Consider the following 25012-nt stretch of genomic DNA (forward strand, 5'->3'; position numbering starts at 1 on the left):
CAGTACCATTCACACTACGGAAACTTTGGATCCCAGACTCTGCCCAAAGAATGAGCATGTTCATTCTGTTGGCGGAATCTGCTCTGAATTGCATTGTCGTCTATTGAAACGGTGCATTTCCAAGCGATCCTGGTGCCGGCTTGTTTCGTCAACGCCGCTACAGAAGCATATTCTGGGCAGAGATTCTGTAGTGTGAATGAGCTCTAATTCTTAGCTTCCAGAAGGAGGATTTTTTAAAGGGGCTGTCCGGGAAGCATGTTTTATATGCATTTGCTCGGGTAGTAGATAGTAAAAGAAAAAAAAAACACATTTAATTTTTTTCGGGATTCAGGGCTATGAAGGTCACAGGCCGGACCAGCTAATCTGCAGCCACAAGGTTTGGCTGAGCAGGCCTGTAAAGTCACGGCAGTGTTGTGGCAACAACAACATTGAAGCGTACCCTAGTTTTTAATACAATATAACAAATATTACTTGTTACTTTTCTTAATTTATAACAAGTGAACTATAACAGTACCCACCTAGTAAATTTTGTTACTTTAACTAGCTGAGTACCTGGCGCTGCCCGGTTTTTCTTAACTATTCCTTGTGGGGGAGGAAAAGCAACAAAGGCTTACCAGCCGGACTGATGCATTCACTAAGAGATGCAGAGCGGAGCTTGTGGAGTAAGGTACCAGAAGTCCTATATACTTGTAAGGAACATGAAACAAAAACCCCATCCTTCACATATGGGGTACGGTTAAAGGGTTAATTTAACTATTATATATTTTTATTTGACATATAAGTAACTTGTGACCAAGTATTATCGGAATATTTCCAGCCATATAGAAATTATGCTGGATTTGCATTGGATTTGCATTGGACTTTGAACAAAAACCTTGACCCTCGCAAATGAAGGTAGGTTAGGGTTAAATTAACTATCCTATATTTTTAGTGGACATATAAGTAACGTGTACTAAGTTTCTAAATATCTCCAGCCGTTTGGAAGTTATGCAGTAACATATATTTCCCATAGACTTGTATGGGACTTTAATCAAAAACCTCAACCCTTGCCAATGGGGGTGGGTAAGGGTTAAATGACCTATCCTATGTTTGTTGTTAACATATAAGCAACATGTGTGCCAAGTTTCATGTTAATATTGTTTGGAAGTGATGCTGGAACATACACACACACACATACACACACATACACACACACATACATACACATACACACACACACATACACACACACCCATACACAGACACACATACACATACACATACACACATACACATACACACACATACACACATATACACACACACACATATACACACACATACACACACATACACACACATACACACATACACATACACACATACACACATACACACACATACACACATACACATACACATACACACATACACATACACACACACATACACACACACACATACACACATACATACACACACATACACACACACCCATACACAGACACACATACACACATACACATACACACATACACACATACACATACACATACACACACACATTGGTCCTGAATGCCCTTTGTAAACAGGGCTGTAAATGAAAGGTATAAACATAACCCCAATATTTAGATTGTAAATTTCCAGAATAATTTTTATAAGTAAAGAGACACTTTGGCCCTGATTTACTAAGAGTGTTGTGTAGGTTTCTTTGTGGGTTTCAATTCCCTACAATTTATTTCCCACGGTATTTACTAAGGTTTCCCTACATTTTCCACTTTCCTTACACTTTGCTTGTTTTACACCTGCTCTGATCTGTCTGGTTTTCCTCAGCTCAAATCCACCACATTTTCTGTGGAAATGTTAGTAAATATGTTGGGTTTTTGTGAAAATGTTGGGAACACGCCCCTTTTTGGTAACCACGCCCCTTTCCCCGATGGCCACTGTATAGTAATATACAATATCATTGTACCGTATATACTCGAGTATAAGCCGACCCAAATACAAGCCGAGGCCCCCAATTTCACCCCAAAAACCCAGGAAAAGTTATTGACTCAACTATAAGCCTAGGGTGGGAAATATATATCCTCCTCCCTGTCATCATCCAGACCCCCGTCATCATCCACCCTTCATCATCACCGCCTGTCATCATCCCACCCCCTGTCATCATCCCACCCCACCTTCATCATCACCGCCTGTCATCATCCCCTTATCATCCCACACACCCCTTCATCATCCCCTTATCATCCCACACCCACCCTTCATCATCCCCTTGTCATCATCCCACACCCTCCTTCATCATCCCCTTGTCATCATCACACCCCCCCTTCATCATCCCCTTGTCATCATCCCACACCCTCCTTCATAAGCCCCTTATCATCCCACACCCCCCTTCATCATCCCCTTGTCATCATCCCACACCCTCCTTCATCATCCCCTTATCATCCCACACCCTCCTTCATAAGCCCCTTATCATCCCACACCCCCCCTTCATCATCCCCTTGTCATCATCCCACACCCTCCTTCATCATCCCCTTGTCATCATCCCACACCCTCCTTCATCATCCCCTTGTCATCATCACACCCCCCTTCATCATCACCACATGTTATCAGCCCCCCACCCCACCCCTTCATCATCACCGCTTGTCAATGTCTGATACAGTGGTCTTCAACCTGCGGACCTCCAGATGTTTCAAAACTACAACTCCCAGCAAGCCCGGGCAGCCATCCATGTTCCGTGTATTGGAACTAAACCAAAAATGGCAGGAAAAAAAGCAAATTGGACATATTGTCACACCAAACTCCAAAAATGGGCTGGACAAAATTATTGGCACCTTATATCTTCAGCTTATAAGGAAGTGTTCAACATCAATCAGATATTAGCCACTGATATATTATAAGTTCAAGACTTCAAAACTGATAGAACTAAGGAAAGAGGCGGGGCTAAGCCAGACGAGACCGAACCAGCCTGGAAGGAAGGGACGGAGGAACGGAGGGTCTCCAAGGACGTCCTCTACAGCCCTCCAGCACAATTAGGATGACAGCTAGAGGAAGCTAACAGAGGCGGCCATCTTAAAAGGACATTTCAAGATGGATCCAGCACACTGGATGAAGTACTGAGAAATCCTAGATGGTGAGACAAGATTTATGGACATGCCTACATAACCCCCCTACATTATTTACTTATGCTGCTTTACATGAAGATTTCTTGTTTTATGTACTGTCTGCCATAATGTCAAGAAGATTACAATAAACATATTTTTTTCGTACAAAAACAAAAACTCACTCTCTCGAAGGTCAGACCAGTTATATTTTAGAATATATTTACAGCCACGCCCCTTTTTGGGGTTTTCTTAGTAAAATGGAGAGTTAGTCAGGTTTTCTTCAGTTGTGGTGCAAGTTCTGGCGCAGACAGAATTTCTGGCACAATGCGCCAGAACAAAACATGTCGGGTTTGTATTAGTAAATGAGGGCCATTGAGTTTTATATATATAGATATGAGAAAATACCATGTATCTTTATGTAGTGACCCGTGGATTAGACGTGATAGGTGATGATAACAGCCATAATCCTGAAAAGTTTACGACTATTTAATTAGACAAAGTGTTACAGTGCTGACATACCGCGCCTAATGGGCTCAACAGAAGAACATAAGAAGCAAAATCATCAGAAACCCCGGGAAATGTCAGCATTACAGGAGATATTAATTAAGGAATGTGCATATGTTCAGGGCCAAAAAACGTGTTTATTTAAATGACAGGAGAAGAAGAATGTTTCCGTAATTAGAGAACCACTTTAAAGGGGTACTCCGCTGCTCAGCGTTTGGAACAAACTGTTCTGAATGCTGGAGCCGGCTCCGGGAGCTTGTGATGCCATAGCCCCGCCCCCTCATGATGTCATGCCCCACCCCCTCAATGCATGTCTATGGGAGGGGGCATGATGGCTGTCGCGCCCCCTTCCATAAACTTGCATTCAGGGGCGGGGATGTGACGTCATGAGGGGGCAGGGATGTGACGTCATGAGGGGGCAGGGCTATGACGTCACAAGTAGTGTTGCTCGCGAATATTCGCAATGCAAATTTTATTTGCGAATATCGCATATTTGCGAATTCGCGAATATTCGCGAATATAGCACTATATATTCGTAATTACGAATATTCTTTTTTTTTTTTGTCTGGTTTTTCACAGTACTCATCACAGTGATCACCCCTCTCTGCTTCCAGCTTGTGTGGTGTAAAGAAGGCTCTAATACTACTGTGTAAGACTGGCGTGCGAATTTTCACATATGCGAAAATGTACATATGCTAATTTCCGCATATGCGAATTTTCACTTATGCTAATTTTTGTATATGCTAATTTTCGCATATGTCAATTTTCGCATACACGAATTTTCGCATATGCGAAAACAAAACGAGAGTGTTACGAATATGCGAATTTAGCGAATATATGACGAATATTCGTCCATACATTCGCGAATATTCGCGAATTCGAATATGGCCTATGCCGCTCAACACTAGTCACAAGCTCCCGCCACTGTGGGCAGGCAGAAAGGAAATTCAAAAAGAAAAGAACTTCCTGCGGATCATACAGCAGCTGATAAGTACTGGAAGGTTAAGATTTTTTAAAAGAAGTAATTCAATATCTGTTTGACTTTCTGGCACTGGTTGATAAAAAATAATAAAGTTTTCCAGTGGAGTACCCCTTTAAAGGGGCTTTGCTGCCTTTAAACTTTGACTATATAACCCTAGAATAGGACACATATATATATATATATATATATATATATATATATATATATTGGATGAGCTCTCTAAAGACACGGTCCATTTTGACCTTGAGGACAAAGCCAATTGTACTTTGTAATGACACTTTTCATTTTACCATAAAATGTATGGCAAAACAAAAGAAAATCTTATTTGTCGGGGGAATTGGGAAAAAGAACACAACTTTTCAGGGGTTTTGCTTTTACACAGTGCACTTCTCATTCCATTTTTGTAGAATATGATGTGACCCTGGTGTTTTTTTATTTACTTATTTATTTTTTAATAGCAAAATGGGAAAAGGCAGATGATTTTATTAGGGGAGGGGCTTTGTTGTATTTTTGAAAATGTTCTTTCTTTTAATATTACAGTTACACTTTTTAAGTCCTCATAAAGGATTTTTATTAACAATCATTAGATTGCGAACACTCAATAATGCTAGTGTGGTTGGCGATCTGCTAGTAGAGTCTGGTTCAGCTGACTGTGTCAGCACGGGGACCCACGCGGAGTAGATGAGATGGCCTCGGACTGTCGGATAAACTGAACGGACCACTGCATATATGTTGCAAGGATGCTGATCAGGCAGCAGGATTGACTGTCAAGCTCTTAAGTGCCGTGATGGCAATTGATCACCCTATTTAAAGGGTACCTCTCATCAAAAAAACTTTTGATATATTATAGATTATGTATGCAGAATAACTTTACAATTGCATGTTATTAAAAAAATATGCTTCTTTCTATTTAATTTTCCACTTTGAAGAAATGACCACTAGGGGTCTCCCTACCAGTCCTGGCAGCAAGCATTTCAGACTCATGCTGGAGTCCTAAACACTACGAGCTGCCAGTCTGCTTTGTTGACAAAGGAGAACACTCAGAGCTGCCAGCCTGCTTTGTTCACAGCCTGTTTGGCTGTGAACAAAGCAGGCTGGCAGCTCTGAGTGTTTAGGACTCCAGCATGAGTCAGAAATGCTTGCTGACAGGACTGATTGGGAAAAATACAATAGAAAGAAGCATATTTTTCATTAACATGCTATTGCAAAGTTATTCAACATTCATTAATCTAAAATATATCAAAAGTTTATTTAACATTCATTAATCTAAAATATATCAAAAGTTTATTTGATGAGAGGTACCCTTTAAGGACAGCGGTGGGATCACTGATGTTCGTCATTGACTGTGAATACATGGCTGCTGATAGCACAGTCTGTGAAGTGAGGGTTAAGTAAATTTACAACCAATGTCCTCTAAAGGTAAAAGAGGTTGTGGCAACAGGGTGAGTGCTGCAGCCTCTGCATCAGCTGTTTCATTCATGCAAGATATTGTCCCATTTAGTTTATCCACAGGATAGACCATCAACATCTAATTTGTGGGGGTCCAATAGCCGGCATCTCCGCCAATCAGCTGTTTGCTAAAACCACCTGTCCACATCCACAGAACAGGAAGCAGACAGCTCTATACATTGTGAAGAGGCCATGCTGGGTTACTGCAGCTCAACTATCGTTCAATACATCCTATAAAATATAAGTGCTTTACTCACACTTGATTTCAATGGGATTGTTCTGCTTAATTCACATATTGGAAGTTCAGACAAGGAATTAGATTCCAGCAGAAGACTGAACATGTTCAATCTTCCGGCAAAATCCAGAGATGTGCAGATTCCCGCTGTTTCAGAATGGCCCATATCCATTAAGGAAATTTGCTAAATGTCCTCAGTGTGAATGGACCCCTACTGTTGTCTTCAGTCCATCTTTGTGCCCATTAACCATCAGTAGACAGCGACAGGCATAAATGACAATGCAATCAAAAATGCACCTTGAACTTGCCCCCACTTACTAGGATATGTTATTACATGTAGCGCTAAGCAGACAGAACTTCGTAAGAGCTTCTTAACTCAAGAAAAGTCCTTGACATTCATCATGTCATAAAACGGCATTAAAGCTCTTTGTTACATTCTGTCAGAGAATGGGTTAAATTAATTACCAATTACAGCGACGAACAGAACTACTGACAGATATGGAAAACCTTGGTCAAACTAATACTCCATAAGAACATCGTACAAGGACAATCCTAAGATCTTGTCTAAGAACATTTTAATTGGAATAAATCTTTTTCTCATAAATGGTAAACAGGGATTCAGACCGCTGTCTGGCGCTGCCTTCCCAATATTTTATCTGTATAGACAATTTAAGTTGCCCAAACAGACTAATGTAACTTTTGGATGATCTGCCATAATATAGGGAAAGCCATTTATTTTTTATTAGTAAACAGCTTTAAACATTAAACAAATGATTAAAGGAGAATTATCATGAAAGAAAACTTATCTCCTATCCGAAGGATAGGGGATAAGTTTTAGATCACTGGGGGTCCGAGTGCTGGGGCCCCCGGCATCAAGACCCCCGCCTAAAGTGAGAGCCCCCATATAGCTCTATGGCATAGCTGTTTGGCAATCTTCGGCTCTCCCATAGAGCTATATAGAGGGGGCGGGGGTCATGATGCGCCGCAGTGAAGGAAAGCCGGGGCTCCAAACAGAAGATCGCGGGGGGCCCCAGCGCTCAGACCCCTCCCCCCCCCCACGATCTAAAACTTATCCCCTATCATTTGGATAGGGGATAAGTTTTTCTTCCATGATACTTTTTCTTTAAGGGATTTATCATACAAATTCGGCATGTAGGCATCATAGTTAAAGGGGTATTCCAGTAATTTTTTTTATTTGACTATGCTACAGGGGCTGTAAAGTTAGTGTAGTTCATAATATAGTGTCTGTACCTGTGTGTGACGGTTTTCTCACAATTCTTCTGTGATTTTCACCCCAATATTTATTTTTACCAGCATACAAAATGACTGCTGTCTCAGATTTTTCCCAGCTTGCAATGTGGTCGAGACCTGACTCACTAGTCAGCTGATGACAGGGAGCCTGTCTGCTTCAATGGGTGGAGAGAGCAATCTGCAAGTAATGCAACAGCTGGAGGCATCCTGATTGAAAACCACATGTTTCAATGGGTGGGGTGGCTGATGTGTGGAGGAGGAAAATCGTATCATGGGATTTGTAGGCAAACAAGAAAACTGAAAACAGGAAATACAAGTTCACAGAAAGCTAGCCACAGTGTTATGGTAATCCCACAGCATAGCCATTTAGCCCAAGACAAGCGCAGATCCTTCCTAAGCATGTCCATTACTGTCTGCCAGGTACGTACTAAAATCACCTTATAGTGGATAATCCCTTTAAGACATGGAAAGAAAACTTTGGCCTTTGGCATTGGCCCCAAGTGGAGTTCTAGAAAAGCATTTGGACTGGGGGACATAGAGCATCAGATAACAAGGTAACGTATCACCGACAACCAGTTCAGAACACATTTTCAAACCAGTAGGGACTAGATCGTAACAAGTTAAAAACTAATCTCTCTCTGTGTGTTATCCCCACTGAGATAATGCTATATATTTCTGTCATAAGTTATTTACAGTAATATAGAAACTACTGCATAGAATCCATGAAATACATTATCATCTCAAAAACACTATGCCTTTGCTCGGTTTAGGATTCAGAACATTCACCACACAGTTTGCTGCATTATAGACAATAAGATGTGGTGCTCATACATGGTAGTCCTGTAGCCTCCTGGATAAGAAGACCCTTTCCACGTCTTACTGTAGGTCCTAGTAAGATTTACCAATATAGTCAAGAGCTAGGATCCTGGCATCCACAGGGGAAATTTCACCTGGCACTGAGACCCAATGCCCCCCCCCCCCCCCCTTTAGTCACCTAACTGATGTGGCGCAGGATGGAATGGGTCTCTGTCTCCTTCATGCCCAATTCTTCTGGACCACCTCAGGCCTCAGGTGCATGCACTCTTTCTTGGAACTGGCAAGGTCCTGGTCACAGTTGTCTCAAACTCACTTTCCTCCCTGCGAGGCCCCACAGAGAAGCTAACATTGCTGCTTTGTCACCCTACCTCTGCTCGAGTACTGCTGTCTTGGATTTAACTCATTTTCTTCATTGTTTTGGCACCAAAAGGGAGGCTATATATACCGTGTTTCTCCGAAAATAAGCGCAGGTCTTATATACATTTTAGTCCCCAAAAACACACTAGGACTTATTTTCAGGGTAGGGCTTATTTATTTATGGGGGGGGGGCAGCAGGAGTGTGGAGGATGGGGGGCTGTGGGAGGATGGGGGGCTGTAGCAGTGTGGAGGATGGGGGCTGTAGCAGTGTGGAGGACGCCGCACCCCCCCCATCCTCCCACAGCCCCCCCATCCTCCACGATACTACAGCCCCCCCCATCCTCCACACTGCTACAGCCCCCCCATCCTCCACACTGCTACAGCCTCCCCATCCTCCACACTGCTACAGCCCCCCCATCCACCCCTTTCCCCCATCGTCCTCCACACTCCTACAGTGCCCCCCACCCCTCTGCCATAATAAACTACCATACCTTACACCTTCATACCGTACGGAAGCTGCAGCTCTCGGTGGCGGCGGGACTTCCTTCTGTTGCTTAGCAGCCGGGGGCAGGGACACGTTTAGCAGCCGGGGGCAGGGACACGTCCGTGACGTTGGCCATGCATACGCGCCGACGTTTTAAAGTGACAGCGTCCCTGCCCCCGGCTGCTAAGCAACAGAAGGAGGTCCCGCTGCAGCTTCTGTACGGTATTGTAGGATAGATAGTTAGATATGGCAGTGTTTCCCAACCAGGGTGCCTCCAGCTGTGGCCAAACTACAACTCCCAGCATGCCCGGACAGCCAAAGGCTGTCCGGGCATGCTGGGAGTTGTAGTTTGGCCACAGCTGGAGGCACCCTGGTTGGGAAACACTGAGATATGGGACCAGCCAGATGCGGGCTTTACTGGCAGCCACGGTCCGGATCTGGATCGCGGTCCGTCCAGTTGATTACCCCTGACCTAGGTCTTATTTTCGGGGTATGGCTTATATTGCAGCCCACCCTGAAAATACTGCTAGGGCTTACTTTCGGGGTAGGGTTTATTTTCGGGAAACATTCGCTCCACAGAACAAGTAAAATAATGGCAAAATAGCAGTTTAACCAAACATATTTAGCCTTTAGCTTCAAGTATAAAAAAAATTCAAAATAAATCTTGTTTGTGCAGCACTAACTACACAAAATCTTCCTTATCTAAATAGGTGGCTTACTACAAGCCATCCAACAAGCTGTCTTCAGCACCTGTGCTGATCTAGGCTAGTCTGAAAGCCTGTAGTGCCCTGGAAGATGATGAAAAATCCTGGCCTGATAACAGGACTTTCCCAGAATCCCTAGCATGGGAATTAACTATTTCTGGATTTTGCATGTCTCAACCAACTTTTCCTGGATGAGGTACATACTTCCTGAAACTGGTCACGTTAGCGCTCAATAGGCACAAGCACTCATGTGACCAGCGACCATGAATATTCAAATCCAGCTGGCAGGCCGTCTCCAGCACGCAATTCAGAGAAGACAGAAGAGGATCTTCTGGGAGACAGGGTGACTGTAGGTATGTATATTAGTCAGAGACCCTACATTGGTCTACTGTTCACCCGCACTATAACCCGGTGTATGGGGTTTAGTGTGGGTGAACGGGTGAACGGGTGACCGTTTTCCTTTAACTCTGCATGACAGGTAGATGAAGTTTCCCTGGGCTTGGACTCTTGACTCCACATTTATAGTCTGGTAAAGTAACACAATCATGCTAATAAAAGTGCATCATGAGCAAATTATTGCAGCCATTGGTCACATGCAGGCATGGTTCTTTCCCTAATGTGATACCCTTATGCTTTGCAGTGTTAAAAGTTCAGGTAGGAAATCTTACCTGTTTCAGCTTTGCCCCCTCCCCCTGCAAGAAGACAAGCAACCGGGCATACGTAGTCAGTTCTCCATTTGTTGTCTATGGAGCTGCACTTGGCAAAGTTTGGAAGCTGACATTGCAGAGCACCGCACCATAGAGAATACACAGAGTGCTGCCCTATCCTATAAATAGGGGATAACTTTAAATCATGGGAATATCCCTTTAATGCATTACACTTGCCTTGTGGGTTACCACAGTAATTTCTGCCCCATTATTCCACATCTTTTTACTTCCCATGCCTGATTACTTTGGCTTGTTTGAGACCCAGCTTTCCTATGCATCAGCAACTATTTACTTCCCTTATCATAATACCATAAGGTTATGTTCACATGTCTGGAATGTCCAATGGAATATCTCAGCGCAGAAATTCCGCAGACTGCAAGCGCCAGCATAACATGCCGGTGCTAGGACCCCACAGGAATGTGTTGTCTCATAGACGGCTATGCTTTTCATGCAGAGTCGGCAGAAAGAATGGACAGCTTCATTCTTTCTGCAGACACAGAAATCTGAATTTCCGTGCCAGAAACATCTAGCGCGGAAATTCCACCATGTGCACAGCGCTGCAGAATCCCATTGAATACAATGGGACTCTGCTGCTGCGGAATCTCCAGCGGAATTCCAATGCGGAATTCCAATGCGGAATTCTGCACGGAAATTCCGGACGTGTGAACATGGCCTTACCGATCTCTTTGCTTTGTACCAAGTCTTTACATGACTGAGAACTGTGAAGTTGTTCCTTCTATGGAATTCCAGATCTGAGAACCAGAGCAGCGAAAGGTCATTGACCTTGGGAAAATCAGGACATCAATCCGGGGCGCAAACTTCAGGATAATATAAAATTCTTTATTTCCACAAGGAAGGATGCAACGCAATAACCGGGCTCTTTGTCAGGCAATACAGAGTAGGTTAACAATAAGGTATTTAAAAGAAGGTTTCTTCCGGGTCCGGTCTGCGTACCGGTATCACCAATATGGTTAAAATGACATAACAATGATTAAATTAACAATTAAAACCTAACGAAAAATAATATATGATACAGTAAAAACCATAATGACATAAACAATGTAAGTACATAGTAGTAATCATAAAACAAAAGAGAATTACATAACCTGAGTTACGTCATGAATACAGCATCCTTCCTCGTGAAAATAAAGAATTTTATATTATCTTGAAGCTTGCTCCCCGGATTGATGTCCTGATTTTCCCAAGGTCAATGACCTTTCGTTGCTCTGAAGTTTACCAATTTTTCGCTGAAAAAATTTGGAGGGACCAGGAGGCTGCACTTCTATATGACGCGTCTACTAAGGTGTTATGCTCTAAGCATAACCCATTGAGGTAAGGGTCCAACCTGTTGGCCCCCCCTTCTTCTCCTTTTCTACTACTATCTACATACCCTGGGTTTATCTGCACGAGGTGCGCACCGGTATTTTCTTCTTGTCTCCTTTTTACTAGATCCGAGAACCAGCATCACTGTGGCCCCTTTGCGGAACAGCATATGGGCCTATCTTTCCAACCGGTAATTTGGAGCCCTATTACTATTCTTTTAAAATATACTGGACCCCCCGTGAAGCTGCCAGGTGGCGCATATGGTGATGTTTCCACTACTACATGTAATTCTCAATGTGGCTAAAAATAACTCTCCAAATTGGAGATTCATTCCTTTATTCCGTAAAATGCGGACCAGGAAAAAAAAAAGCCTTTTTTGGAAGCTCTGGGCTCATTTTTGGAATGTCAATGAAACGGATGCCCGTGAATGACGGCTATCTCTGCCATGGGAGAGATGAAACTGTTTTATGATAGTCACTGCGTCTTTTCCAGCATATGCCTAGTGCAATGCTAAGCAGACAAGATTAATCTTATCACTTTGTGCCTAAACAGTCTAGTGTCTGCTCGGCATTGCAGATGTACATTTATAATAATAAGATCCAGGGAACAAAAGAAGTGGTGCAACTAATGCATATCCATCTCTGAGAAGAGAATTCGGCAAATGTCTTCATTGCTTTCATTCCTAGAACTGAGAGATACAATTATATTCATCAACAAATTAGGCTTCACCAATTTGCATGTTCTTATGTAATTTGCATAATCATAATCACCGTTTAAAATAAATAAATAAATATTGCAGCCGAAACATTGCAAAAAGTACATTACAGTATATTGGTCCAGCACTAGGGTGAATGAACATTCTTAGATGTAATAGTCTTACCGCAATGGCGGCATTACAGGGTTGCCATGACAACAGATACAGAGTAACTTGTCTTTTTTATTTATTTATTTTTTTTCCCGAAAATCCACCTAGATTGTAAAACACCAAATCTCATTTGTCTTTGTTTTGCCCATCCGCCAGGATGAGGCCCGACCGGCTTCCTTTCATTAAATTAGGAAAATACATCAAAACTTTTGTCTGCTGTTTTGCAGCCCCGACCTGGGACTTTAGAGAAGCTGCATTTATTATTCATACGAGGGGATAATGTGAGGATGTTCATTTTAGGCCTACTGTTTTATTGCTTTTTAATTTTACAGAAGGTTTTTTTCTGTAATTCGGAATAATAAAAAGGAGTCAGAGTTTTTGTCTTCCTTGCATTTACTTTTAATTTAATATTAGCCAGCTGTTCCCTAAGTATTGCTCATTAGAAAAGTCATATAAAAAAAAAAAAAAATAAATAAAACTAAGTAAAAAATAAAATAAAATAAAAAGTAATTTGGGGCACCAATAAAAGCTAAGAGTATAGAAAATGGGATGTTATGAAAATTCGCTTAATAGGCACATGACTGGCCTGAAGGTTCAAGGGAGTTGGATACTTCACAAAGGATAGAGAAGACTCAAGGCGCTTGGAAAATAACATAGTAACATAGCATTATAATCTTTTTTCCATCTTTATATATATCCTATAACCTAGTGTTTCCTAGCCAGTGTGCCTCCAGCTGTTGCAAAACTACACCTCCCAGTCATACTGGGAGGTGTAGTTTCGCAACAGCTGGAGGCGCACTGGTTGGAAAACACTGATATAACTGTTAGGTTACATTCAAATCATACATATAGGTTTATTGTGACTTATTTGTAGTGTTGCACGCGAATATTCGCAATTCGAATTTTATTCGCGAATATCGCATATTCGCGAATTCGTGAATATTCGCGAATATAGCGCTATATATTCGTAATTACGAATATTCGTTTGTTTGTTTTTTTCCACAGTACACATCACAGTGATCATCCCTCTCTGCTTCCAGCTTATGTGGTGTAAAAAGGCTCTAATACTACTGTGTGAGACTGGTGTGCGAATTTTCGCATATGCACATTTATGTATATGTAAATTTTCGTATATGTTAATTTTCGCACACGTGAATATTCGCATATGCGAAAATAAAACGAGAATATTACGAATATGCGAATATGACGAATATTCGTCCATATATTCGCGAATTCGAATATGGCCTATGCCGCTCAACACTACTTATTTGTTCATACATTTTCAGGAGGAATAACGGAGGAATGCCCCGATGGCAAAAAAAAACACAACATTTTGTATGCGTTTCAAAACTGATCGTAGGCTGCATTCACACCTCGTTTTCAGCCTACGGTTGCCGGATCCGGCTGAGGGAGGGGAAAACCGGGTGCTCCCGTACCCCAGTCGGACCGGTGCTGAAATCCATTTACTTTAATGAACCAACTGGAGTCAAACGGTGACTCTGGTCGGCTCATTTTTTACTCATATTGGGTTTTGTGACCGGACCTAAAACCGTAGTATACTATGGTTTTGGTCCGGTCACAAAAGCGGATACGGGTCAAAAATGAGCCGACCAGAGTCACCGTTTGGTTCCAGTTGGTTCATTAAAGTAAATGGAATTCAGCGCCGGTCTGACTGGGGTACGGGAGCACCCGGTTTTCCCCTCCCTCAGCCGGATCCGGCAACCGTAGGCTGAAAACGAGGTGTGAATGCAGCCTTAGAGCAATGTTAGCGCCATTTTTTATGCAGCCCTTCCTTCTTTGGGGTTCTTCAACCCCAATACAGTGGTTCCTCAAGTTACAAAATGAATTGGTTCCAGGAAGACCATGTTGAGACTATAACTTTTATTTTCCCCTTAAATTTTTTATTTTAGCTCAATATGAAAACTTTTTTAGCGAAACTTTTTAAAAAGTTAAACTTTTTAGATAAACATCACATCTATAAATCCCCCCCACCCCTTACAAACCCCTAATTTAAGCTTATTGCCCTGTCCGACCTTATATCGCCCATAGTTGAGACTATAACTTTATTGGTTCTGAAGCCCCCAAATGTCAAAAATAGGAAGTAAGTATGAATAAGTAGATACCTACTACAGAAAAAGCAAGGCCTTACAGACAAAAGATCTGCGGGGAGCTGTAATCACTGTCTATGTAGAGGATAGTGTTGCTCACGAATATTCGCAATTCGAATATTATTCGCGAATATCGCATATTCGCGAATTCGCGAATTTCGCGAATATAGCGCTATATATTCGTAATTACGAATATTCGTTTTTTTTTGTTTTTTTTTTTTTCACAGTACACATCACAGTGATCATCCCTCTCTGCTTCCAGCTTGTGTGGTGTAAAGAAGGCTCTAATACTACTGTGTGAGACTGGCGCGTGAAAATTCGCATATGCGAAAATTAGCATATGCGAAAATTAGCACATGCGAATTTTCACATATGCGAATTTTCGCGTATGTTAATTTTGTATATGCTAATATGCACATATGATAGTTTTCGCATACGCGAATGTTCGCATATGCGAAAATAAAACGGGAATATAACGAATATGCGAATATTCGCGAATATATGACGAATATTCGTCCATATATTCGCGAATATTCGCGAATTCGAATATGGCCTATGCCGCTCAACACTAGTAGAGGACAGGAGCTTCTTCAGGGTCCTGTACAGTACAAGCAATGTCCTAAAATAAAGCCTCCCTTACCTGGTGTCTAAAGCAGCAACTAACCCTGGCACAGGTAAAGAGTAGTACAGAACATGTAGTACCTCCCTGTACTGTAGGGGGCCCTATCAGGCAGTCAGTCAATGCATGCAGTTCAGTAATAAAGTGCTTAAACAGTGAAATGTCCATTCTGATTGGTCAGATCTCCCAGCCATTGACACGTTTTGCAGATCTGGACTGTCCATAGCATGTTGAGTTTGGTTCCAATGGTCCAGAAAAGACTGGTGTATGTTGAAAATATTGTATGCTGAGGCCAATGTTGAGGGACCACTGCACCAGATTGAGGGACCACTACGTCAAACATTTTTGTAAACATTTAGAAAAAGGGAGAATTCCAGAGAAAGGCACTTATGACATATCTTTTTTTTTTTTTTTTTTTTTTTTTTTAAAGCCGAGGAACATGCTTTCGATTCACCCAAAGTGCAAGAAAAAGTGCAAACGTGTTACACTAAAAAAAACGTGCACAAAGGATGCGGTCTATCGCAAGCCCTTCTCCGATAGGAGAGAGGCCCCCAACAAACCTTACCCTTCACCTCCGGACCAAAAGGTACCTGCGAGGTTCCAGGTTCGATGTCCCTTTTCGCCGAAGCTACTAGGGGACCACAAATGCTCCCGGCATCCCCCTTGGCGTTAGCCAAGGTATCTGCCCGCAGAGCCGATTACGGTAGGTACCCTGCCAAAGCAGGAGTACCCGGGGTGTTTGCAGGGAGGTGCGGAACCTAATGGCCACACACACCTCCCCTAGACCGCCAGGAGGGACACCCAGAAGGGCTACCGCATCCTGACAAATCCTGTGAACACACAACACGCAAAAGGTGACACAGTGAGACAAAAAAGAAATAAATAAGTGAATGTGTACAGATATACTGCCCGGACATCCGGCCGGATCTATAAAAATTTCTCTGATCCTAGCCAGAAGGCCGGGAATCAAGAGGTGAGTGCCACAAGGTGAAGAGATCATGGTGCCCGTGCTTCAACTCAGTGAGTCTATTCTCCCAGTGAGTTTCGGCACCTCGGGGTCACCACTCCCCGAGGCACAAAGTACCTCGGCTCTAGACCCTCTCAGCCTCATGGCGAGACCCGGAGGGAACAGGTCACATCGGGGCAGCCGTCGAGCTGATTCCTCAGAACCAGCCCCGGAAAGCCCTGGTACACCTGCATCCTCCATGCAGCACCCATCCCCACCAGCCCCATACCGGCGTTACTGTACACCGGCATGAAAAACTGATAAGAACAGATACTACACTTGATCTTAGCCAAAAGGCCGAGAAGCACTTATGACATATCTGGGCCACTCAGCAGTAAAAAAAAAACGTATAGTCCAGGTCCACGATTGCTGCCCTGAAGGGAGAGATGGCCATTGTATTGGCATTCTAAGAAGCCTAAGGAGAGTTGTTTTACATCCTATAGAAGCCTAAAGAAAATTATTTCCATAAACACCTTGGAGTGAAGGAACACCAGCCCAATCCTTCTACTTTAGTCCAGCTTCTGGTCAACAAGGACAAACATATGAACCATAGGGCCCCCCCTTTGTCTAGGAGCGGTCCCTAGTGACAGCAGGGCAGTTAAAGCTAGGTTCACATCTGCATGTGTGGTGTCCCGGTACCGGATTGCATCCGTTACCTTGTGGTGAGGTCCCCAAAGTCAGAGTCCCTAGGTACCGGTGGGGTCCTCATCTATAGTTAGCCCCTAGTCACCCCTTTAATAGTTAAAACTATTCAAATTCTAAGTGTATATATGTATATAAAGTGTACTTACATTGTTGTAGTGTCGCAGGACCTGCGGGTCACGTGATGCGTTCCAAAACTCTATGGTTGATGGTTCAAAGACCATTGGAGGAAGTCAGGTGATCGCCCACCATGCATTGTAACGGTGAGTGACAGCTGACTCGGACCAATCCAAAACGGCCCTGCCCCTGCCCATATAAGGGAACGGCGGCCATTAATCGCTCTCTTTCCTCGTGGGCTGCTGATAAAGGAGGATCTGCGCAGCTGTCGTCAGCAGTGACTAGGCCCAAACCTTGCGGCAACGGCCATCTTACAAAACTGTGAGTTATCTAAATCCCTGTTAAGTCTGCAAGATCACCGGACCTAAACAGACCCCTAAATCCGGACGGATCTCTGCATCAATTCTAATTCTACTAGTCCTTTGGATAAGCTAATGGTCCGAGGCATCTGTCAATCACTGCCGTGCTGTATAGAGACTGTATTGCTAAGACTGTTGCTGTTAATTGGATGTACCGCAAGTACCTCAGTAAAGTTTATACAAATTCAAGTTCATCTCTATTGTGGACCTTCCTTCATTCAAGTACGCACCTATCGTTTCTGGGAAGGGTGGCGATAGGCCGAAGATTTACCGCAGCGTATTAACCCTCACCCTGGCATCACGAGTGACAGGGGTCAAGTTAACCCCTCATATACCGAAGCAACACCCCAACTACACTACACCCCCAAGGCCCTACCACACATGTCTGGCTCCATTTACTGCCCATGAACAGACCTACCTCCCCGAACCTTCGACAAAGATGTGAAGCTAGCATGGGGGCTTGGTTCCTCCTTCCTCGCTGCTCAGATTGATCGCCTCTATGCCTTGTCCAAACCTGGTGCCGAAATGGCCTCTTCTCTCCCTGTGGGGTACTCTGTTCCTAGAATGGCCAGGAAAGAAGAGTTGACCCCTCCCCCAACACACCACCACCTTTGGTTGTAAATTATTTAGCATGTTTGGTTTTATTTTGCAATTATACCCTATTAGGTCAAAAATGGTATAGAAAATCTAAATTGTTTCCACTGGGTGACACATACTGCTGCAGGGGAAGAAAATGTTTTCAGGTTTACAGTTGTAGTGAAGCTGTAGTCGAAATTCATCCGCAAACAAATGATATAATATGTTCTGTATCTTATTTCATCAGTAGTGCTGGCTATGCTATGATTTTGGTGGTGCCTCTCATTAGAATACCCTTTACGGGTGATTAAACCCTAAGGTGGAATGGCAGCCATTAGTGTAGGACACTGCTTTTTGCACATCATAAAAGTAACAGCTAGGATGTAACTTTTGCAGGTAATAGGGCTACTACTCACATAAAGGCCTTCATTTACTATTGTAAACTATTGATGAGCGGCGTTGCCCATATTCGAATTTGCGATATTTCACGAATATATAGCCCAATATTCGTCTTATATTCGCAATTTCGTGTATTCGTTATATTCGCATATTCACATATTCGAGGAAGAAAACAGTGAGGGGGTGGGCAACTTTACTATTGGTTGATAGGGATGTTGTTGATAACCTCTGACAAGTGTATTTGCATCATTCTAATTGGCCCACAAGTGAAAAGAAGGAATATGCTAATTTTCACAAATGTGAATATGCGCATATCCGGAAAAAAAGTGAATATTCATAATTTTGAATATATAGCAAATATATTCGCAATATTCGCGAATTTGTGATATTCGCGATAAAAATTCGAAATGTGAATATTCGTGCCCAACACTATTGTAAACCCGACATACTTTGTCGGGTTGTGCGACAGATTCTGGTGCATTGCACCAGAAATTCTGTCTGCGTCAGAATTTGCGCCAGAATTTTACTGAGAAAGCCAGGTGTGGCTGTCGTGAAAAGGGGGTGTGGTCACCAAAAAGGGGCGTTTTCCCGACATTTTCACAAAAACCCAACATATTTACTAAGGTTTCCACAGAAAATGTGGCGGATTTCAGCTGAAGAAAACCAGACAGATCAGAGCAGGTGTAAAACAAGCAAAGTGTAAGGAAACTGGAAAATGTAGGGAAACCTTAGTAAATACCGTGGAAAATAAATTGTAGGGGATTAAAACCCACAAAGAAACCTACACAACACTCTTAGTAAATGAGGGCCAAAGTGTCTCTTTCAAAGTGTTATACCTTTCATTTACAGCCCCGTCTACTAAGGGCATTCACTATGTCTCGGGATTATCTATACCTGTCTTCATAAATATAATTGTCCTCCAAGAAACATTCACCCAGGTGACATTCATTCTTTCATAATAATTGCCCAATAGTGCCACCAGAAGACTTTCAGGAACAATGCCCTTGGTACTGGTCATGGAATTTGCATTGCTAATTGGAGAGCGAGTTATATTTTTGGATCTTCAAGAGACTTTACTGTTCGCCCATATATTAGCATATATAAATATCAATGTATCATCGCATCTTTTCTGTCCATATGTTGAATAAAGCTGACATGGGACCTTGAGCTGTAATGGACGCTTCTACTTTGAGAACTTTCTGTGCAATTGTACACATAACCTTAGGGTGCATTAAGGATAAGAAAATACAGTTTTATTGTATTATATTCATGGCAATATTAGCATTAGTATAACCATGAGTATCATGTACCCTGTGCTGTATGTATAGCATATATATTTCCTTATACAGTAGATTAGGTATCATTAAGATTAGATGGTTTTGACATGAAATAGCTATAGCCGCCATGGGGAGAGTAGAAATCTCAACTCTGCCCAATTGTTCTTCCCCATGGGCAATTTGGGGGGGGGGGGGTCGATTGATCTGAACTGACACCTGTAAGTTTGGCTCTTTAAACCCTCAGTCCAACTAGGACCTGCAGCTGTAATATGGATGCCCATGCAAAACCTCTGCCCCTTGACATCTTATCCCCTATCCCCTGCTATCTCCCTGCTGCACCCGGTGTTCATTTAGAGCATCGGATGCAGTGCCCCCTCCCATAGACTTGCATTGAGGGGGCATGGCATGACGTCACGAGCCTCTGCCCCACATCACCAGTCATCCGTCACGGAGCAAAGTTTGTTACGTGCACTGGATGTCTGGGGTGCTGCAGCCGAGATCGCAGGGCGAAAAGATGTCTAGGGGCGGAGTACCCATATAAAGGAATTCTGTCACCAGATTTTGCCCTATCTGCACAACACAAAGGGGGTGGGGGGGGGGTTGTGTTAACAAGTAGAATGATTCCCCATATTCAAAAGTTTTGAAGACAAATCTTTTATACGCTATGTAAGATAATAGGTCATACATTTCCCTGGGGTCCGTAGGTGGCTCTCTTGAACCTCAGTCTGGATGATTTACCCTTTCCAGATATAACAGTCATAGTTCATTGTTTGACTACAGCTACAAATAAAACAGGTATAAGGCTATCCTTCATACAGTATAAGATAGAGATAGACATAAGGCTATCCTTCATATAAGATAGGGCCAGCGACTATTCATAGTATTTAGAATATTGGGCAGACTAGAGGGGCCAAGTGGTTCTTTTCTGCCGACACCTTCTATGTTTCTATGTATGCCCCTGTATAGGCTCTGCGGATCCGATTCTGTACATGATACTTTATTGTGCTAGTCTATAGGCAGGTAGAAGTATTAATGAACAGTTGGATTCATTCTATTGCTGTCTGTTATCATCTCATTGGATTCCATAGAGAGGCTATCACTTCTTCGATGTAAGACAAGTCATACATATATGTGCATGCTAATAGACCTTGTTATAGACTGGAATTTACAAGTTTAATGTTGCTGTAAATGGTAATAAGATAATAATTGCTGTACAGTGCAAAGCAAGTGTTAGATATTCTAGAATTAAAAAAAATGGTAGCAACTATTCACTGCAGGGATCCTCTGATGCTCTTTGGACTTAAAAAGATCTTTCCAGTAATGATATGATAGATCATTAGTTGGAAATGGGGGGAAAATATGACTGTGGTTCAACCTATAGCCCCTATCCAAAATACTGTACATATCTAAAAAGTCAAATGATTTATGATAATCTCTAAGTGCTCATGGGGTTCCTATTGAGTGTTGGTCAAATATGAAACATTTTTGCAGCCTTTGAAGGTTCAGCTATGAAGTAAACAGCTTATTTAGGCAAAGTGTATGCACTTTGTATGTGAGTGTTGCCTGCGGTATGATGAATGGTCCTACATACAGATTAGTGCTTTGGAGTCTCCCATTGGATTTTGAATGCTGCCATCTCATCTTCTATCAGGTGTCTGACAGCTGACGGATAAATGATGCCTTTGTCACATTCGTCACCCCCCTCGCCTTCTGCTCCTGGATGGCGATCGTTCTGGAGCCAGCTGCAGCGTGATAGATAACGTCTGCCTGTTTATGCTGGAAAAGCTTTATGAAGACAGGGCTCGAATCGTTGTGTGGCATCCATCAGCTTTATGCCTAAGGGGCTGACGGGGAAAAAAAACCTCAATGTGCAATACACAACCTCAGATACCTAATCCACAAATCAAAAAAACTCAAGCTAAAGCTATAACTAACAGTATATCATATACAATGATCACAGGAAAGATTCTGGCTAAACCAAAGGACAAGTATATAGGTCCAATGCGGTTGGTGCCAGATAGCAATAAGTTCCTGCGTTTTTGCGTCCTGGTGCAGCTGTCGGGCCAAGAGAACATAGGCCAAACAAGTCTTTACTGTGCCTGTAGGTGTACGCCAAAAGTGTTCATTGATAAAGATCACGGTCAGTATTAAGACATTTAAAGCGAACCTGTACCCATGAACGTCCAATCTGCAGGCATCCTGCTATAAAGCAGGAGGAGCTAAGCAGATTGATATATATATATATATATATATATATATATATATATAGTTTTGTGGGAAAAGATAACTTGTTTATGTAAATCTTGCTCATTCTGGGGTAAGTAGTCAAGTGGGCGGACCTACTAACATAGATATATGAGTCACTGCCTAACACCTCTACAGAGGAAGTTGTATAATTATTCCCAATCTGACCACAGTGCTCTCTGCTGCCACCTCTGTCTGTGTCAGGAACTGTCCAGAGCCAGAGAGATTTGCTTTGGGGATTTGCTCCTGCTCTGGAATGTTCCTGACACAAACAGAGATGGCCGCAGAGAACATTGTGGTCAGACTGGAAAGAACTACACAACTTCCTAAGATTTTTATATAGAACTAATTTACAAATCTCTTTAACTTTCTGGCACCAGTTGATTTCCTCCAGAGTACCCCTTTAATCCATTCAAATACACTTTCTGCTTACTGATGTCACCCTTGGTGGAAAACAGAATGCTAGGTTAAAGTTGGACAAAAACCTTGGACAAAAACGTATCCACATTAAAATCTTGGACAAAAACGTATCCACAGGATAGGAGATAGGTTTTAGAAAGCGGGGGGGGGGGAACGGGGGTTTGAGCACTGGGGCCCCCCACGATCTCCTGTGTAGAGCCCCGACTCTCTTCCACAGCAGCATGTCACGACCCCCGCCTGAAGCGAGGGCCGCCACGCCCCCTCCATATAGCTCTATGGGAGAGCCATTTAGCAATTCCTCGCTCTCCCATAGAGCTGTATAGAGGGGGCGTGGCAGCCCTCGCTTCCACTTCCTGCAGATTGGAGATTAGTTTTTTTGTCCATGATCCTTCTTCTTTAAAGGGGTACTCTAGCGCTAAGACATCTTATCCCCTATCCAAAGGATAGGGGATAAGATGCCTGATCACGGGGGTCCCACCACTGGGGACCCCTGTGATCTTGCACACAGCACCCTGTTATAATCAGTCCCCAGAGTGTGTTCGCTCCGGGTCTGATTACTGGCGATCACGGGGACGGAGCATTGTGACGTCAAGGCCACACACCCGTGTGACGTCATGCTCCGCCCCCTCAATGCAAGCCTATGGGAGGGGGCATAAGGGACAAGGGGATAAGATGTCTTAGCTCCGGAGTACCCCTTTAAGCTTCTAGAATTAACTGACATTTTCAAGTATAAAGGTGGGGCTGGTTTATAAAGCTCTCTATTAAAACCAACTTTCTCCTGACCACTGGATCTCAAGATTTTAGTATGTAAAGGATTAGAAGTCTCAAGGTTTTGAGTCTAAAGTTGTTGCTACTTTTGAATCTGTCAAAGATTACCAAGATTGTGTGTACCAGGACTGGAAGATATGCTGTGGTCCAATTGTCTACTCTTGCCACCTATGACATCTGTGACCTCCCACCTCCTTAATAAGTGATAATACTACAGGTATCACCTGACCCTGCCTTACTGCCATGTCTGCCCCAGGGCACCACATAACTATTTCTCTCTATGGAGAGGGTCTGGAAGTGAATGACTTTCAATGGTAGGACATATTGAAAAGAGTCATAGTTTCCTAACACCATGATCCTACATAGGCAAACCTGTTACACTTTAATAGGCCGGGGGCAGAACTAACATGTGAGGTACGACCTAAAAAAAAGACTTACAGATTGACTTTATTGATACCATTGTTACAGGTCTCTTGTAGAGTGCAGCTGAACAATTCGGTGCCTTATAAATAAATTAGAATTATAATAGCACACAAGTGCCGCCTCAGGGACAAACTCTTTTATATTTTCATTTCTAAGCTCCAGAAGACTTTGATGTATAATGCTTGGCATCGTACAAATAAATCCTACAGTCCAAGTCCTTATTCGCCATTTAATGGGGACTCGCGAGAGCAGAAATATAGCACTCCGAGTAATTGAAAATATATTGAGCTGAAGGCATCAGGGAATTCCCTTAATCTTTCCAAAGTTTAAATACACATTGAAAATGCAAAGTCCTAAGTATTGTATTGAGGTTTTTGGACACATAAACCCAGCAGTGCCCATTTATTATCCTAATTGTAGTTATCATTATCAAGATTGTTCGGGAAATTGTATATTTCCTTTTTTCCAAGCACTAAAACTGAAAAAGTAATACAAAAGTGTAATGCAGACCTGTCAGCAGGAACACAAGGGTGTAAGGATTTCATTTTTCCTGGCATACCTTTTTTATCTTCATAGTCCTTACCAGCACCAACTTATGTTTTCTTGTTACTATTTCTATTTTCCTTAGTACAGCATGAGCCCAAGTAAGTATAACTCATGTCCTCTTTATTACGCCCACTAGCCCACTTGCATCCACTTACCCAATTTATCTGATGGCTATTGGATACAGAGGGCATGGACTGGGCTCTTGTTGGGCTGGCAAACACCCCTGGATTTATATCTCATTGCTTTTATTTAAAAAAGGAATGCCTCAAATTCCGATATCTAGCCCTATTTAACCAGCCATTTGCTTCTTTACGCTCCTGTGTTCCTGCTGTCAGGTCCACTTTAAAGTGATCCATTGTGCTTCCAATTTGGTAAGCATAATCCATACCCAGTCCTTATCCATTTGCTAGCCCAGAATCCAAGCTACAAGGTTTGGCATGGCACATGCTATTGGTGCTTTCCCTGAAAAGGAGTGTTAAAATGGCCAGAAAGCTTGGTGAGAATATTTAAAGGGTTATCTACAAGATCAGAAGTTATTCTTTATCTAAAGGATAGGGGAAAACAAGCTTATTAGCAGAGGTCCAACCACTGGGACCCCCATGAATACCGAGAACTGAGGTCAATTTTCCCCCAAATGAATGGAGCCGCAGCTCGTATGTGCAGCCAACACTCCATGTATTCCCTATGGGGCTTCTGAGTTATCCTGAGCTCAGTGCTCCATTCATTCAGGAGACAACTGACAATTGTT

The 25012-nt window shown here is 42.8% G+C and overlaps 1 protein-coding gene and 1 non-coding gene across 3 annotated transcripts in view; both read right to left on the reverse strand.

Annotated features, from left to right (window-relative positions):
* Nucleotides 1–25012, reverse strand: part of PLCH2 (phospholipase C eta 2) — a 768337-nt gene that overhangs the window by 632657 nt on the left and 110668 nt on the right. The window lies entirely within an intron of this gene.
* On the reverse strand, nucleotides 16615–16802 carry LOC130294788 (U2 spliceosomal RNA). The gene has a single exon (XR_008848628.1). It is a non-coding gene; the product is annotated as a U2 spliceosomal RNA (small nuclear RNA).

The sequence above is a fragment of the Hyla sarda genome, chromosome 10 (assembly GCF_029499605.1).
Source record: "Hyla sarda isolate aHylSar1 chromosome 10, aHylSar1.hap1, whole genome shotgun sequence".
Lineage (NCBI taxonomy): Eukaryota > Metazoa > Chordata > Amphibia > Anura > Hylidae > Hyla > Hyla sarda.